Source organism: Schistocerca cancellata, chromosome 4 (genome assembly GCF_023864275.1).
Source record: "Schistocerca cancellata isolate TAMUIC-IGC-003103 chromosome 4, iqSchCanc2.1, whole genome shotgun sequence".
Classification (NCBI taxonomy): domain Eukaryota; kingdom Metazoa; phylum Arthropoda; class Insecta; order Orthoptera; family Acrididae; genus Schistocerca; species Schistocerca cancellata.
Genome location: NC_064629.1, coordinates 620,884,087 through 620,904,461, shown reverse-complemented (window position 1 = coordinate 620,904,461; position 20,375 = coordinate 620,884,087).

Genomic DNA, 20,375 nt, shown 5'->3' with positions numbered 1-20,375 from the left:
ACTGATTCAGGGCTCATTCTGCAAACTACACCCGCCGATCAGAGTCATCCTCGTAGAGGTCATGTTGCAACTGCAGCATGTACAGGTTCTGCTTGTGTGTGTGTGTGTGTGCGCAACACTCGAAGGACTGGACGATGACTGACACCGAATATTACTAATAACCGGCACATACTGCGATGTGAACTTCTTACAAACGATGCAGCAATTGTTGTTGTAGTCTCCTCGTCGGTGACTGTTCTTGGACGTCCACCGCGTGGCTTGTCCACCACAGAAGCTATTGCATGAAATTTCTCCAGTAACTTGTATACCGTGATATTTGAAATGTTATTTCTTTCAGAATGCCGGGCATTGATGTCAGCAGTAATCACTCTGGTACTTCTTCCAGCTCATTAACTCAGTTCCAATGTGTTAATGCTGTTTAAGTGTCATTGTGAATCACCTGCAACAATAAACAGAATTAATTTTTTTCAAATTTAACAGGATTTCAAGATGTCCGCCGCTGTCGCCATCGCTCCTAGACGCCATTATGATTCTTCACACCGTTTACTTTTATAACCCAGATTTTTGCGCCACCTTGTATTACGAATAGCAGCAACAAATATTAGTCTCATTGTAAAAAGTCGATACTATTATGTACAATAATGTTGACTGTAAAACATATAAAAAGAAGATATTGTTTTTGTCATATAGATTTTATTTTTTATAACATCATTTCACAATAAAACTTCAAAACTATATTAGCAGCTATAATGTGGTCATAGTTCACTTTTTCGCTGCATGTCTGTGCAGCGTATCACTGAACGTGCAACCCCGGGAAAAATCTACGTATAACTATCCATGCTAAAACAACTTGTGATAAATACAATCATGCCCTTTAAAGCTTCTTATTTTGTGCTTTGTTAATGGCCATAGCGAAGGCTACTCTTAGTGAGTTATCACTAATTTCGTACGATGAATTAACTCCTGATTGACGTCAATTTTTCTGATTTATAGAATAACAGTATTTGTCTTGAAAAGCAATTGATGAGGCGGTAAACTGCATGAATTTAAAGAATTCAAGAATTCTACGGAGTACAATTGAACGTTGTTTATTTCTTCGAATTGCACGGAATTAGGGCTGAAGTAAACCTTTGTCTCTCCAGGTTCTATAATCATCACTTTTTGACATAGAAACGCGGTTGAAGGGAATTGCGGAACATTTTCTTCATTTATTTTTGCGGCACTGAATATGGTGGTATAAAAACTAAGATTTTTTACATAAGACCATACGGGTGATCGTTGAACTGTACTTTCGGCAATGGCCCTTCTATAAGCATGTCTAATGACTGTTATATTTGACCGACATCTCAACCAAACAGAATTATTTTGCCTCCATAAAAGAGATTATTATTCATGTTGTGCCTTAAAAGTCAGTCAACAACACTTCACGTTGACTTTGAGAGTAAACAACTCCAACCGCTGTTGCGCATTATAATAAGATGAGACTGTCGATAGATGGTGCCTTCCAAACTTTTTTATCGTCATGTATGACCGAAATCACGACAGACTACGCCTGCGTGAAACATCTAAATAACTCTAACAAAAAAATGTTCAAATGTGTGTGAAATCTTACGGGACTTAACTGCTATGGTCATCAGTCCCTAAGCTTACACACTACCTAACCTAAATTATCCTAAGGACAAACACACACACCCATGCCTGAGGGAGGACTCGAACCTCCGCCGGGACCAGCCGCACAGTCCACGACTGCAGCCCCCTAGACCGCTCGGCTAATCCCGCGCGGCAACTGTAACAGCTGTCGCGGATGTTAGCTAAACAGACAGTCAATCAATGGAACTTGTACATTGTTTTTATAAATTAAAGATTTTTAACGAAAACAATAACTTTGAATTAGACATCTATTTTTCGTCATTAATGGTAAAAGAAACCTTGAAAAATAATCTCTCAATCATTAATTTTGTTTGTTGTTGTTGTGGTCTTCAGTCCTGACACTGGTATGATGCAGCTCTCCATGCTACTCTATCCTGTGCAAGCTTCTTCATCTCCCAGTACCTACTGCAACCTACATCCTTCTGAATCTGCTTAGTGTATTCATCTCTTGGTCTCCCTCTACGATTTTTACCCTCCACGCTGCCCTCCAATACTAAATTGGTGATCCCTTGATGCCTCAGAACATGTCCTACCAACCGATCCCTTCTTCTAGTAAAGTTGTGCCACAAACATCTCTTCTCTCCAATCCTATTCAACACCTCCTCATTAGTTATGTGATCTACCCATCTAATCTTCAGCATTCTTCTGTAGCACCACATTTCGAAAGCTTCTATTCTCTTCTTATCTAAACTATTTATCGTCCATGTTTCACTTCCATACATGGCTATACTCCATACAAATACTTTCAGAAACGATTTCCTGACACTTAAATCGATACTCGATTTTAACAAATTTCTTTTCTTCAGAAACGCTTTCCTTACCATTCCCAGTCTACATTTTATATCCTCTCTGCTTCGACCATCATCAGTTATTTTGCTCCCCAAATAGCAAAACTCCTTTACTACTTTAAGTGTCTCATTTCCTAATCTAATACCCTCAAAATCACCCGAATTAATTCGACTACATTCCAATATCCTAGTTTTGCTTTTGTTGATTTTCATCTTATATCCTCCCTTCAAGACACTATCCATTCCGTTCAACTGCTCTTCCAAGTCCTTTGCTGTCTCAGACAGAATTACAATGTCATCGGCGAACCTCAAAGTTTTTATTTCTTCTCCATGGATTTTAATACCTACTCCGAATTTTTCTTTTGTTTCCTTCACTGCTTGCTCAATACACAGATTGAATAACAATGGGAGAGGCTACAACCCTGTCTCACTCCCTTCCCAACCACTGCTTCCCTTTCATGCCCCTCAACGCTTATAACTGTCATTTGGTTTCTATACAAATTGCAAATAGGCTTTCGCTCCCTGTATTTTACCTCTGCTACCTTTAGAATTTGAAAGAGAGTATTCCAGTCAACATTATCAAAAGCTTTCTCTAAGTCTACAAATGCTACGAACGTAGGTTTGCCTTTCCTTAATCTTTCTTCTAAGATAAGTCGTAAGGTCAGTATTGCCTCACGTGTTCCAATATTTCTACGGAATCCAAATTGATCTTCCCCGAGGTCGGCTTCTACCACTTTTCCATTCGTCTGTGAAGAATTCGTTTTAGTATTTTGCAGCCGTTGCTTATTAAACTGATAGTTCGGTAATTTTCACATCTGTCAAAATCTGCTTTCTTTGGGATTGGAATTATTATATTCTTCTTGAAGTCAGAGGGTATTTCGCCAGTCTCATACATCTTGCTCACTAGATGGTAGAGTTTTGTTAGGCCTGGCTCTCCCAAGACTGTCAGTAGTTCTAATGGAATGTTGTCTACTCCCGGGGCCTTGTTTCGACTCAGGTCTTTCAGTGCTCTGTCAAACTCTTCATGCAGTATCATATCTCCCATTTCATCTTCATCTACATCCTCTTCCATTTCCATAATATTGTTGCCAAGTACATCAATCTTGTATAGACCCTCTATATACTCCTTCCACCTTTCTGCTTTCCCTTCTTTGCTTAGAACTAGGTTTTCATCTGAGTTCTTGATATTCATACAAGTGGTTCTCTTTTCTCCAAACGTCTCTTCTATTTTCCTGTAGGCAGTATCTATCTTACCCCTAGTGAGATAAGCCTCTACATCCTTACATTTATCCTCTAGCCATCCTTGCTAAGCCATTTTGCACTTTCTGTCGATCTCATTTTTGAGACGTTTGTATTCCTTTTCGCCTGCTTCATTTACTGCATTTTTATATTTTCTCCTTTCATCAATTAAATTCAATATTTCTTCTGTTACCCAAGGATTTCTACTAGCCCTCGTCTTTTTACGTACTTGATCCTCTCCTGCCTAAACTACTTCATCCCTCAAAGCTACACATTCTTCTTCTACTGTATTTATTTCCCTCATTCCTGTCAATTGTTCCCTTACGCTCTCCCTGAAACTCTGTACAACCTTTGCTTTAGTCAGTTTATCCAGGTCCCTTCTTCTTAAATTCCCACCTTTTTGCGGTTTCTTCAATTTTAATCTACAGTTCATAACCAATAGATTGTGGTCAGAGCCAACATCTGCCCCTGGAAATGTCTTACAATTTAAAACCTGGTTCCTAAATCTCTGTCTTACCATTATATAATCTATCTGATACCTTTTAGTATCTCCAGGCATCTTACATGTATACAAACTTCTTTTATGATTCTTGAACCAAGTGTTAGCTATGATTAAGTTGTGCTCTGTGCAAAATTCTACCAGGCGTCTTCCTTTTTCATTTCTTACCCCCAATCCATATTCACCTACTACGTTTCCTTCTCTCCCTTTTCCTACTACCGAATTCCAGTCACCCATGACTATCAAATTTTTGTCTCCCTACACTATCTGAATTATTTCCTTTATTTCATTATACATTTCTTCAATTTCTTCGTCATCTGCAGAGCTAGTTGGCATATAAACTTGTACTACTGTAGTAGGCGTGGACTTCGTGTCTATCTTGGCCACAATAATTCGTTCACTATGCTGTTAGTAGTAGCTTACCCGCATTCCAATTTTTTATTCATTATTAAACCTACTCCTGCATTACCCCTATTTGACTTTGTATTTATAACCCTGTATTCGCCTGACCAAAAGTCTTGTTCCTCCTGCCACCGAACTTCACTAATACCCACTATATATACCTTTAACCTATACATTTCGCTTTTTAAATTTTCTAACCTACCTGCCCGATTAAGGGATCTGACATTCCACACTCCGATCCGTAGAACGCCAGTTTTGTTTCTCCTGATAATGACGTCCTCTTGAGTAGTCCCCGCCTGGAGATCCGAATGGGGGACTATTTTACCTCCTGAATATTTTACCCAAGAGGACGGCATCATCATTAACCATACAGTAAAGCTGCATGCTGCATGCCCTCGGGAAAAATTACGGCTGTAGTTTCCCCTTGCTTTCAACCGTTCGCAGTACCAGCACAACAAGGCCGATTTGGTTAGTGTTACAAGGCCAGATCAATCAATCATCCAGACTGTTGCCCCTGCAACTACTGAAAAGGCTGCTGCCCCTCTTCAGGAACCACGCGTTAGTCTGGCCTCTCAACAGATACCCCTCTGTTGTGGTGGCACCTACGGTACGGCTATCTGCATCGCTGAGGCACGCAAGCCTCCCCACTAACGGCAAGGTCCATGGTTCATTTTGTCTAAGTAATATGAAAGATGTGGCATACCGACTAGAAAGATCATTCGTTTGTAGGTTTTGATAGGTGAGTTTTTGTGATGTGAATGGGTCTTTATTGTATTGACTTAGAAGGTAAATCTCTTTACAGCGCTCAGGTTCCGTAGACAGTATTTTACATAACTCTACGTGCTCTTAGGAAAATGGGGTCTTAACTGGTGGACAGAGAAACGGACAACAATCCCTGTTGCAGTCAAGGTAGGGCCGACCGAAGTAGGCGAGCGGTTCTAGGCGCTACAGTCTGGAAGCGCGCGACCGCTACGGTCGCAGGTTCTGATCCTGCCTCGGGCATGGATGTGTGTGATGTCGTTAGGTTAGTTAGGTTTAAGTAGATCTAACTTCTAGGGGGCTGATGACCTCAGATATTAAGTCCCATAGTGCTCAGTGTTAGTCAGCACACTTATTCCACGCTAGTCCAGAGCTACACCTACATCTACATAGATACTCCGCAAGTCACCGTACGGTGCCTGGTGGAGGGTACCCTGTTCCACTACTTGTTATTTCTCCTCCACTGGAAAAGAGAGCGAGAAGAAAACTACTGTCTGTGCGCCTCCTAATTTCTCGTATCTAATCTTCGTGGTCCTTACGTGCGATGTATGTTGGCGGCAGTAGAATCGTTCGGCAGTCGGCTTCAAATGCCGCCTCTCTAAATTTTCTTAGTAGTGCTTCTCGGGAAGAACGTCGCCTCCTGTCCAGGTATTCCCATTTGAGTTCCCGTAGCCTTTCCGGAACATTTACGTTTTGTTCGAAGCTACTGGCAAGAAAGCTTGCAGGCCGCCTCTGAATTACTTCGATATATTCCTTAAGTCCGACATGGCACGGATCCCAAGCACTCGACCAGTACTCAAGAACAGGTCGCACCAGCGTGCTGTGTGCGGTATCCTTTACAGGTGAACCATTCTTTCCTGCTATTGTGACAATAAAGCAAGACGGCCATTTGCCTACCCTACCAGAATTTTCATATGCTCTACTACATCAAAGGCACTGCGAAAGAAGCAAAGCTTTCATACACACTTAAAAAAAAAGTTTTGCAGCACCCCGGTTCCCAGAACTCCTGAAGATAGACGTTGACTATGGATATTGTATTACTGACACATTCCCTTTGACTGTTCAGGGATGTCACTAAACTTCCCCAAAGATGTACACAACAATGCATATGCAGCACCTATTAGACGGAGGGGGTTCGGCAGCCGATCAGTTCGTCATTCCACCAGGAAGCAGGTACACGTAGGGTGTTGTCTGTAGTTCAACCATGCCTAGACGGTCAAGACCGCGGTTGGATCGCGTCCGCATTGTTACTTTGTGCCTGGAAGGGCTCTCAACAAGGGAAGTGTCCAGGTGTCTCGGAGTGAACCAAAGCGATGTTGTTCGGATATAGAGGAGATACAGAGAGGCAGGAACTGTCGATGACATGCCTCGCTCAGACCGCCAAAGGGCTACTACTGCAGTGCAGGACCTCTACCTGCGGATTATGGCTCGGAGGAACCCTGACAGCAAAGCCACCATGTTGAAAAATGATTCTCGTGCAGCCACAGGACGTCGTGTTACGACTCAAACAGTGCGCAATAAGCTGAATTATGCGCAACTTTTCTCCCGACGTCCATGGCGAGGTCCATCTTAGCAACCACGACACCATGCAGCGCGATACAGATGGGCCCAATAACATGCCGAATGGACCGTTCAGGATTAGAATCACGTTTTCTTCACCGATGAGTGTCGCATATGCCTTCAACCAGACAATCGTGGGAAACGTGTTTGGAGGCAACCCGGTCAGGCTGAACGCCTCAGAGGGTCGAAGTACGCCGCTGGTGGTCATGGAAGGCGCCGTAACGGCTGTACGATACGTGAATGCCATCCTCCAACCGATAGCGCAACCATATCGGCAGCGTATTGGAGAGGCATTTTGTCTTCATGGGAGACAATTTGCGCCCCCATCGTGCACGTCTTGTGGATGACGTCCTTCAGGATAACGACATCGCTGGAATAGAGTGGACAGCATATTCTCCAGACATTAACCCTATCGAACATTCCTGGGATAGACTGAAAAGAGCTGTTTATGAACGCCGTGACTCACCACCCACTCTGAGAGATATACGCCGAATCGCCGTTGAGGAGTGGGGCAATCTGGACCAACAGTGCCTTGATGAACTTGTGGATAGTATGCCACGACGAATAAAGGCATGGATCAATGTAAGAGGACGTCCTACCGGGTATTAAAGGGACCGGTGTGTACAGCAATCTGGACCACCACCTCTGAAGGTCTCGTCCGCAGCTCGTGGTCGTGCGGTCGCGTTCTCGCTTCCCACGCCCGGGTTCCCGGGTTCGATTCCCGGCGGGGTCAGGGATTTTCTCTGCCTCGTGATGACTGGGTGTTGTGTGCTGTCCTTAGGTTAGTTAGGTTTAAGTAGTTCTAAGTTCTAGGGGACTGATGACCATAGATGTTAAGTCCCATAGTGCTCAGAGCCATTTCTGAAGGTCTTGCTGTATGGTGCTACAACATTCAATGTGTGGTTTTCATGAGCAATAAGAAGGCTATAAATGATGTTTATGTTGATCTCTATTCCAATTTTCTGTACTGGTTCCGGAACTCTCGGAACCGAGGTGATAGAAAACTTTTTTTGATGTGTGTATTATCGCTATTGTTTATAGACACCATCAATAATGAACGGCCTGGGTTCCGCATCAGCCACCCTTCCAAATTCAATAAGTACTCTGAAGAAACGAGAAGTTTAACCTTTAGTAAATTCAAAAATTAAAATTAAAAAATGTATCGGTTTAGGTCTATCATTTTGCCAAACCCCTTTTTGAAAGAGAGGGTAATTGTGTTCCTCTTTCATATTCAATCGGCAGTTCTATCAGTAGGCAGCACACAGTGGGAGATCTTTTGCGAACTCACTGCAGCATTTCATATGAAGTCGGTAGGACGCGGGTGTCTAACTTTTATCTAATAATTTGTTTTCTATCTCGGTTCTGATAAGTATTCCATTTAAAGATTCCAGCACGTTTAACCTTCTATTACAAAAATTATTAATGCAAAATATATGTAAAAACGTATTTGGCACCGTTTTCTTCAGTTAGAAAGTAAACGGCTGGTTTCATAATTTGGCAGATTTGATAGAATAATTATTTCCTCGGATAAATTAATGGATCTAAAGATGTACTTCGCGTAACACTCATACGGAAATCAAGACTCGAAGTACACAACTCCTTTCGATAAAATGTCGAAAAAGGAGTTTTAGTAATTTTTCAACCAAAAAGCAAAGATTACAGTCACTTTCGAGGAAGGTATCTTGAAATCCGCGACTGCTTGCACCTAACAGCGGCAGCAGGCCGCTGGCGATTATGAGAGCGTTGCCGCACTACCTTTTGGGAACCGCGGGCATTCGTCAGCCGGGCAGGAGCACAAGAGCGGCCAGATTGTGGGAGAGCAGGATGTGCGAAACGGTCGATAGCGGCAGCAAGGAGTACGCCACCAACTTAGGTGCGTCCCGACTGTGCCTGTTAGCGACACGGTGCAGCAAGTCCTCATAGCACTAGCAAACTACTCGTGTCCCTTTTCTGTGCCAAAAAGATTCCTGACTGTACATAAAATATGGCGTTTCTTCACTTTAAGTGCTTATTATGAACCAACATAAATTTCGTATAATATGAGCAAGCTAAATATTGGCAACAGCTGAGATACTTATTTTTTTAAATTTAGTAGTGCTAAAAGTCGGGAGACATGTTAATATTATTCATTTGATCAGACATTAAAATCATAAAAACTTACATGCTAGTAAACGAAACAGGACTCCACTGAGAAATGGTGAAAGAAGTCTCAACTAAATAATAGTGAGGCTGTCAGAAACCGACCAGGAGAAATCCTGATGTCCAAATCAGAGTTGTTACTAGCCATAAGTTAGCAATGTCGATAGAAAGCTTCGTAGAAAATAAAATGTATGAATCAGTCGTTCACCAACTCACATTTCAAACGGTGTGAGCGATGTCTCCAATCTGCTTTATTGAAATGTTTTACAAGTCACACAGAGACTGAAAAAAATGTTCAAATGTGTGTGAAATATTATAGGACTTAACTGCTAAGGTCGTCAGTCCCTAAGATTACACACTACTGAACCTATATTATCTTATGGGCAAACACACACACACACATGCCCGAGGGAGGACTCGAACCTCCGCAGTGAACAGAGACTGACAGACTGCAAAATAACAGTAATGACTTGAGACCTGAGGGGTCTTTTGGGAAGTGATTAGCACATGATATAGTCATGCTGACAAAAGAATCTGAGTAACACTCTTGTGAGCGGTGGCTAGAAACGCTTAGCACTGTTCACATTTCTGATCGAAATCGTTAGCCTGGGCAGGTTACTGTACCGTTGATAGGTTTGTCGGAGGCCTTTGGCAATGTGCATTCTGACGAGGGTGACAGAACGTAGGGAGTAATGGACACACAGGACCGTAAACTGGTCATCATTAAGATCCGTACGTGGGTTAGTCGAGTAAGAAAAAGAAATGTAACCTACAAGAACACACAGGTCACACAAATAAATTGAGGTGAAGAAGTAGCAACGAATATTTGATATTCTGTTACTGATTTTTTCTAATTCGCTCTATTTTTTAATATACAGGGTGTTTACTCAATGAACCTAGTAGCCTGGCGTAACTTGACACTGCTTAATTATGTACGGAAATCATGCATTATCAAATTTGTGTTTGATTGCTTATTGTCGTGTAATATTGTATTGTGTCAAATTAAATATTAAGTTCACATTTTCTATATACTGTCGCAGTGAAATATAAAATCAAGGCTCTACGTTGCCTGACTTCCCCTGATGGGTTCTGTTATGTGTGTGGTGAATAAATTTCATTGAAGAAAGACAGAACATCACTAACTTTGTGAGAGAATATATTTGGCATATTTCAGTATTCATCTTTGAGACCAAGATAGTCCTGGAGCTCCCCATGAGGTTGTAAATCGTGTGCTGTGGGTCTTCGAAAGTGGACAAAAGTGATACAGAGAAATTTGAACTTTGGTGTGCCGATCATATGGCGAGAACGACGAAATCACCATGAATACTGTTATTTTTGTTTTGTGAGTATAAAAGGGTTCATCAAATACACAAAACGGAAGTGGTTGTATTCTTATTTAAAGTCAGTAAGGCTACCTCTGCCACACTGTGAAAATATTAGAGTGTCAGAATTCACCACATGTCCTGAACTTTTATTGTCAGATGTTGAAAAATTTCAGGTCGTGAAAAGTAACACTAATGACATTGAATATGACAAAAGTATCTCTACACATTAACAGTTCTCCCAGGAGCAACTCACGGATCTTATTCTAAACCTCAGTCTGTCTAAGCAAGCTTTTGAAACCTTGACATCCAGGCTCGAATAAATGAACTGCCTAATACCCGAAACTAATACTGCTATATTGTTTGCAGGCCCCAAGGCTGCGGGGAGTGAAAGGACCAAGTCCATAGAGTATTCTCGGCAACAAAGTTTATTTACCACAAAGTAATAGCATAAGAGCACGGCACACTGGTATCGGCATAGATATTCAGACTACAGCAACCGGTTCTTAGCCGGTAAACTTTATTTAAATAAAATGTAACAATAAAATGACAAACTGAAACAGATAATGTATTGAATTTATAGATTGGAGCCACCGGCGATTAGCCCGTTAAATATAACGCACACAGTAATTAAAAACGTAAATTAAGAAGAAAATATGTTTATTTATGAATTCTTCAGTGTAAAACAAAATCAGTCCTAAGCACGACTAATGAAACTATATCTCTACTGAATTTAAACTTCATATTCAGATATCGCAGTTCCATAAAAAAATTAATCATCACAAGAATGCAACCAGTCCGTTGCCAAGGGGCTTGAAGCAAAACAATTTTACAGCATTTAAATAAACTTATTTTAGAGAAAAATAGAAAAACACAAAATCCTTGAAACAGCAATTTTAGTTTGTCTATTCTGCAGCCTAATTGGCACAGTAGAATCAGTAGCCTCTCCTTCCTTTTATTTAAAATAGCATGATTTACAACTAAAACTCTTTATTTAAAGAAAGCACTTTCTGAATAACATTGTGTTGTTGAACTATGGCACCCTTGAGAGATCGTAGGCCCCACTGACTGCGCCCGACAGCGGCTGCACCTAAGGCAGTCCCAGACGACACAGACAAATAATTTGCGCTCTACAGCATATGCAAAATCCACAAAATTTATAGCCAACTTTGTGGCTCTTGTGAAGGCGTGAGCCCTTTACGTAGCACTAAATTAAGGTACAAACACTGAATTAGCTGATGAGAGGAGTCAATTATTTGGTAAATACCACACATCTCGTATTGGAGCTCATAAATACCAGCTTTCAGAAAAGGAGGGGAAAATTAATTATGACTAACCGGATTCTACCTTTCCTTTTTAGATAACCACAGCGAAAACTAATAGCATGTTAGTGTTTCATTACACAATACAAGTTATAGAAGCACGAGGCGATTAGAAGGCTTAACTAACCTAAGTAAACCGAATACCAGTAACGATCAGCAGAAACATATTAAAATTGTAGTGTTTATAACGACACAATCCACACTGAATGTAGTTTTAAGAATCACTGACGGAACTACAGGTGCATAGCGTTTATTCACTGGATTCACATTGAAACATTTCATATGGTACGTGACTGGCACAACCGTAGAAACTCATTTTTAAGGCACAACCGTGAACACAAGTAACATGAACCCTTACAACAAACTGATTTAAATATGAATAGCAGTATAGAAGGGGCAGAGCTCGGACGCTGGTGAGCCAGAAAGTAAAACAGTGAAATCACAATGCGGTACGGTTTCCAACAGAAAAATGACCCCCAACAACTTGGTATTTCGGAGCACAGAACTTAAAACGTCTCATCCGCGAGAAAAGACGCCGTCTATAACAACAGCACGAGGGTTGAAGATACTGCGTGATGCCACAGGACAGGACTCAGCCACACCTAGGTCTTAATCGGCCACGGACGGCAACGGCTTCCACTACTGTCGCTGCCAACCCCAGTTCCGCGACGACAATGTGACCTCGTGCTCCTCCACGTCGCACTAAACGGATAGCGCCCGCGCACAGCATCTAGGGCTCAACTGCTCGTTGTGACTGTCAGAACCGTACCACGCTTGGTACACGAGAGTAGCCGGCCGGAATGGCCGTGCGGCTCTAGGCGCTACAGTCTGGAACCGAGCGACCGCTACGGTCGCAGCTTCGAATCCTGCCTTGGGCATGGATGTGTGTGATGTCCTTAGTTAGTTAGGTTTAATTAGTTCTAAGTTATAGGCGACTGATGACCTGAGAACTTAAGTCGCATAGTGCTCAGAGCCATTGTTTTGAACACGAGAGTACTGTCCTCTCCCAAACGAGCTCGTAACTACCTCCAACCGCGCTGGGAACAGACCTGCTTCGAATCGCTCCGAGCACGCCTTTTGGGATTGTGATCAATCGTACCGTGACTTTGTATCGACAGATCCAAGAAAGCCAGAAATGCGCTCAATTACGCAATGGGAATCGCTATGCGTCTATTCCATTTACCCACTCCACAATACTTAATGAAGGATATAACAATATAAAAAAGGTTCTGCAGAAACTTCGTTATCATCAGCACGAGTGACTTATTTGTGTTGATTTGAAGATGGTCAGCATCCTGCTTGGGCCACAAAGTGGCTGCACAAAGTACTCACGTTTCGTTTGCATGTGGAGTAATAGAGCTAAGCAAGAGCATAGGAAAATCGTGGCGTGGTCTTCAAGAGAACATACACTGAAGCGTCAATGAAACTGGTATAGGAACGCCTGTTCAAATGCAGAGGTATGCAAACCGGCAGAATACGGCGCTGCGGTCGGCAACACCTATGTAAGACAACTAGTGCTTGCGCAGTTGTTAGATCGGTTACTGCTTCTAAAACGCAAGGTTATCAAGATTTAAGTTAGTTTGAAAGTGGTGTTATAGTCTGCGCACGAGAGACAAAAGACAGCATCTGCGAGATAGCGATGAAATTGGGATTTTCGCGTACGACCACTTCACGAGTGTACCATGAATATCAGGAATCCGGTAAAACATTACATGTCAGACATCGCTGCGGCCGGAAAAAGATCTTACAAGAACGGGACTAACAACGACTGACGAGAATCGTTCAACGTGACAGAATTGCAACCCTTCCGCAAATTGCTGCAGGTATAAATGCTGGGCCATCAAGGAGTGTCAGCGTGCGAAACCATTCAACAAACATTAGCAATATGGGCTTTCGAAGCCGAAGGCCCACTCGTGTACCCATAAAGACTGCACGGCACAAAGCTGTAGCCGGCCGGAGTGGCCGAGCTGTTCTTGGCGCTACAGTCTGGAACCGCGCGACCGCTACGGTCGCAGGTTCGAATCCTGCCTCGGGCATGGATGCGTGTGATGTCCTTAGGTTACTTAGGTTTAAGTAGTTCTAAGTTATAGGGGACTGATGACCTCAGAAGTTAAGTCCCATAGTGCTCAGAGCCATTTGAACCATTTTGAAAAAAGCTGTACGCCTCGCTTGGGCCAGTCAACACCGACATTCCACTGTTGATGTCTGGAAACTAGTTTCCTGGTCAGACGAGTCTCATTTGAAATTGTATCGAGCGGATGGACGTGTACTGATATGGAGACTGATGGCTCTCGATCTTCCACCGTAATCGAATCCATCAACATGAGGTGGCAGGTATGAGGTAGCCAAGGAGGTGGAAACGTGGGTTCTACTATGCCAAGACTGCCTGGTAGCTACAACAGGAAAACACGATTAATTAGCAGGAGTACAAAATAAGAAAGTATTTATTACTTTGCTGTAGTCCATGATCAGTTGGTTGACAATTATAGAAGACGCGACTAGACTAAGCGTCTGTAGAGAGACATAATTTACAAGTCACAAATCTTGCAGTGACGAATTAATCTCTCGTAACCTTGACTGTCGAATCCGGTGAATTTGAAGACTAACTTGGAACGGAGCAACAAAGACTTGATGGCATCAATTACTGAGCTGCAGACGAGGACTAAACATCGGCGCTGGCTGACCGATGAGCGCGGCTACGAAGAGTAAAAAAATGGTTCAAATGGCTCTGAGCACTATGGGACTCAACTGCTGAGGTCATTAGTCCCCTAGAACTTAGAACTAGTTAAACCTAACTAACCTAAGGACATCACAAACATCCATGCCCGAGGCAGGATTCGAACCTGCGACCGTAGCGGTCTTGCGGTTCCAGACTGCAGCGCCTTTAACCGCACGGCCACTTCGGCCGGCTACGAAGAGTAGACTGACACAACTGCACTACTCTCCTGCTGCACATGAAAGGGTCCTAGCGTCGCCTCGCGGCGAGCAAAAGTACTGCGACTGGTTGCGTACTCTTTGGCTGACACCGCCGTTCTTCTGTTCCATTTGTCGAGAGAATCGCATCCGGCGGATCGATCTCTCAGGCGGCGGAGTGGTCGTATGACTGACGACGTCACATAAACAACCTCGTGAATCCCTGGACACTGCTTGCCAGCAGGGAACTGTTCAAGTTGGTGGACGCTCTGTAATGGTATGGGGTATGTGCAGTTGGGGTGATAGGGGACCCCTGATACGTCTAGATACGTCTCGGACAGGTGACAAGTACGTAAGCATTCTGTCTGATCACCTGCATCCATTCATTTCCATTGTGCAATCCGACAGACTTGGACAATTTCAGCAGGACAATGCGACACTTCACACATTCAAAATTGTAACAGAGTGGCTCCACGAACACTCTCCTGAATTTAAATGAATTTAAATATATCCGCTGGCCACCAAACTCTCCATACATAAACATTATTGATCATATCTAGGCCTCGCGGAGTGGCCGCGCGGTTTGAGGTGCTGTGTCACGGACTGTGCGATCCCTCCAGCCGGAGGTTCGAGTCCTCCCTCGGGCATGGGTGTGTGTGCTGTTCTTAGCATAAGTTAGTTTAAGTTAGTTTAACTAGTTTGTAAGTCTAGGGACCGATGACCTCATCTCTTCCTCCTCGTATTCTTACGCATTTATGGACAGACCTGCAGGAATCATGGTGTTAGTTCCCTCCATCACTACCTCAGACATTAGTCGAGTCCATGCCACGCCGTGTTGTGGCAGTGTATGATAGTTATTGCAGCCAACATGATACATGAAAGGTTGATTGGCAGGCACAAAATCTTCCGCTCCATATCAACCTATGGCTCATGCTGAAGGCCTTTGAACAGAAATTCTAATTGCTCCAAATACACTTGCAAGTATTTCTGTGAATTCAACTGTGAAATATTTAAAGTTGGAATCGGCAGTGCTCCTCAAATTCGTAAGTTCATCAGTAATTCAGATTTCAGTAAAGTGAAGACTGACATTGAATCATCTTCCTAATGCAGTTTGTCTGTGGTGTAAGGAATTTTTTGAGCAACCATAGAAGAGAGAGCTACGAACGATTGGCCAACGGCATACTCACAAACTTCCAATTACTTGGAAGATAATACGAGCAAAAAAGTGCACTGCCTCTGTAGTCACTTAAACAAATTTCCTATCAGTCTTGGTGATTGTAATGAGGAACAGAGAAATGTTCATTCAAGACAACCAATTCATGAAGGAAAAGTATCAAGGAAGATGTGACAGTCATATGATGGCAGACTGTTGCTGGAACCTCCATAGTGACTGTCCTCATCAATCGCATATGTCACAATCGTACAAATGGAGTTGTTTCCATACAAAATTGTGAAAGTCTACGCTGTTTTCTGTTAAGGACCATGTCCAGTGCCACTGTGTACTTCCTGTGTTTACTTCATACGATTTAGTATAGTTTTCATGTTGTTTCTGAGTAGACTTATAATTTTCGTGTTCATCTTGAAGTTTTTAATAGTTTTTTCGCTAGATGATGAAAATAACTCAAAAGTTGGGGCTAATATAGAAAAAGTTATTCCATATGTATGTTCAGCACAGTGAAGTGAACCTAAAATCTTTTGGAGCTCCACAGACTCAAAATGTGTGTTGACCAGTGTTTTGTAGTAGTAACAGAAATATGAAGAAAAAATTGGCCAGGTGCTAGTAGGACTCGAACAATGAGGGTTCTGTACAGACTTAATTATGTTATCCGATAGTTCATCCATTCCAGGAGTCGAGAATAACAATGATTTTGGCCAGTTGCTGGTAGCCTCAAGTTATAGGTCCAGAGATTCCTAGACAGAAAACGTTTTTCATTTCAGGTTTGAAGCTGAATAACAAATGACAAATGAAACTTGTTTTTCGTTCAACATAATTTCAAATTAACATGTTCTTTAAAAATTTTTCCTTTGTTTCTGCTGTGAAACCTTGCATCTTCCTATATTTCATAATTGTACGTCACCGACAAGTAACCTACAGGTTTTGATGAATGAGTATGTGAGTTAAAAAATATGTGACGTAAATAAGTGTATTCCGATAACATTGACTTAGAATCCTAACGTTTTTACGTCACCAAAGGACGATAGACCTCAGTGTGTGCCATAAATTCAACTTGAGTCGAAACTATCCGTTTTTGAGAAACAGGGGTCGTAACAGACAGAAGTACTGACAGACTGTTGGATAACAAATGACAATTTCGTTTCTTGAGACACAATTACAGATTCACAATTTTAGGGTGTCCCTCTACTTTTAGACTGAAACCTTGCTTCTTGCGAAATTTCATGACTCTAGACCAACGGTGTGAAGCCCATAGGTTGCGATGAGTGAGTTTTCGAGTATCAAAATATGTAACATAAAGGACCGCAGCTTTCGATTGCATTGACTGAGGAGCTTTAATTTTTTACACCACCAAAGGATCGAAGACCTCGCTACGCGGCATAAAATTCAACATTATACGTGTCCCGCTCCTGATAAAAAAGAATCTTTAACAATCGGACAGGCAGACTGACGGACTGCACCGTGATCTTATTAGGGTTCCCCTTTTATCGATTGAGGTACGGAACTCTAAAAAAGAAGACAAAATACACTTAAATCAAAATATATGTTTTACTAAAGAGGAAGAGAGCAGTGAGTAAATCCAGGGATAGAGCTCTGTTTAAACCAAAATGTGGAGAAATTTTATTACATGACTTGAAGGAATATTAGAAAGATTAGAAAGTTATACAAGAAAGTAAAAAAAATGTATTTCAAGGCAGTAATTCTACTCCATAAACCAACAATCTAAAATGATGAGGTAGAAGATATATTCGAAGAGCTGCAGAACATTATAAATAATCGCAAAGACAATATAAAGAAGGTAACTGAGGATTTAATTCCTAAATCAGAACAAGTAATCAAGAACAGTTATTCAGTTGGGAATGAAGGACATGATACCAGAAATGTAGAGATCATGCTTAAGACGAATTTGCCTAGAAGAATCATGTGTGTGTCATTATTCACGTTCTTTAACAAGTAACCAAATACAAAATGGAATGGATTTTCAGTAATACAAAAATCTAAAAATGAAATTAACAGTATTGTAATCTGTTATCGCATTTGTCTACGATGATTACCAGTTACGATCAGTTACTGAACGTCTCCAAATGTGTTAAAACACATGAAATTCACACTAAGATAGATCTTTCATAACTAACCTGAAACACTCATATAATAAAATATTCTAGTGTATATATAATCTTTATTGTAGTTGTATAATAACCCGTCAGTCTTATATGCTGTACGTAACCTCCCTAATTCATTAATACAGATACACCTGAATAAAATAGACTTGATTGTATGCAGGCGAAATAATTCAGTGCTATTTCTGAAATTCCTGAGTGTAACGGTTGTGACGGCGTTCGTGGCTTGATGATTTCTCCACTGATTTGAGTGAATCGATTTTCATTGCCTGTTCACTGTGAGCGTGACTCATGCTCGCAGCGAATCAAAGTACTATCATACTCAGTAGTATCCACACTAAGTGAATTGCGTAACCGCCTGATTTCCATGCAACCCACATAACGTAACTGTCATCAACGTCCTCCAATCACGTCTAGGTGCAGTCATTAGACAATAGGAATTGGTTATTAAAAGTGATCACTAGAGAACAGTGCTCTGTAAGACAATAACTTGCGAAGTAATCAAATACCTAAATGCTACAAGTGTCACCTAACTGGAGATGGGACTGTGCTTAATTATTGTAAACTGAAGTTTATTACAGTAAGTGTCGTTTCTAAAATATTACTACCCACATTAGTATCTGACACAACTTATGTCCATAGTTCTACCATACAATTTATTCAGTGATCCCTACTCAAAATGAAATCCATTTGCTGATAAGAAATTTTTCAAGAATGTCTGAATAAGAGCTCTAAGGTTAACTCAAAGAACTCTTGGTCTCTTAAAGGTTTTTCCATGCTCCTATTAACTGTCAGTCACTTGGCGAGTGGCTTAACATTAGCTGGTCGATAAACTAACCAGTTAGAAAGGCATGATTAACAGTTCCAAGCGGTCTATCATCATCATCAGCAACGTATCACTACTAATGTCATTGTATTCATGTTGGCATGTGGATCCACGTGCAGTTCGAATGTCACACATCGCCTTTGTCGTGTAACACTAAGTGACGTTGAGGAACTAAGTTATTTATGTGCAACTAATTGTGCATTTGTTTGAATTTTGAAGAACATAACGAAGATTTTCTTCTGGGTCTCGATTAAAACCCAGCACCTGCTGACAATGCAAGTAAGCAAAGCTACTGACTGACTGAGACTCGAACACAGGAGAGACTTTCATTGCTGGTTACGCATAAAGATATGTGGTAAATCTTATATTTAACTAGTGTCATTTAGGACATCCCAACTTGAAATTTCATTCCACAAACCTTTGTACTGAACTAGGAATCTTATCTACGAACTATTTTCCGCGTTAACTAAGCATGAAAGATGTTAAATACTGTTTCATTCACAAGTAACAAACTAGAAGTGACGTGACGTAAACTTTAATGTTGAACGGGAACTGGACCTCAGCACTTAATCGTATTGCTAAATAAGCACCATTATATGTCAGATTTCGAATTTTCTGAACAGTAGTGAGATGTTTGAGTCCGTAGCTCGTGGTCTGTCGGCTAGCGTTGCTGCCTCTGGGTCACGGGGTCTACGTTCGATACCCAGCCGGGTTGGGGATTTTCTGTGCCCGGTAACTGGATGCTTGTGTTGTCCTCATCACTTCATCATCATCATCATCATCATCATAATCATTTCTTACAGTGGTTAGATTGGAATGTGAAAAAAATTGGGCTGTGTGAAAATTGGGACTTTCTATGAGCGCTGATGACCGCGCAGTTGAGCGTCCCACAAACCAAACATCATTATCGTCATCATGCCTGAACATGAAATGACGAGACAAATGAATAACTTCTGCCTTCCCTGGATTTGTAACTGATGCCTATAGCGGATTTTTCTAGCCATGAATAGACTCTAACCAGAGGTTTCTTTCACCAGAAAGAAGATGTGCGTATCCTTTAATTAGAAATAAAGTGACGTAGAGTTCAGTGATGACTGGGAATCTAACAGCACAGATTGCCTTAGCAGACACACGAAGAGACGTTAACTACGAAATTCTATTTCATCAGCAGTTATGAGGGGTATGTTTGAACCTGAAACGGTGAAACTAAAAGTTCTGTGCATCACTCTAAGTCAAAACCACGTATGCACCTATTGTTATCGGCGAATGGAGTGACCTTGACAATAAAAGTTATTTTCCAATAAGAAAATTTTGAAAAGACATTATAAAAACTGTTGTGCCAGACCAAGATTCTAACCTGTAAGAGCATCTTAAGTGGAGGCCTTGAGGAGTTCGGAATTTTCAGCAAATATTGAATTGATGGAAGTGTATCGTCACGAAAAGATCAAATCCAGCGATGGGAGGACCTGAGTTTCAGTACCAGTCTAGAACTAGTATAATCAGTATCTCAAACCCTGCGACCTGATATGGCTTTCGGTTCATTAACGGAATTAAATTTCCCAGGGTAAGACAGTTTACTCATGACAGAATTCCTACACGCCACCGCTTACGCTTCTGTCTTGTCACTGCCTAACCACTAGTCCAGTTGTTCTCAAACTTTTT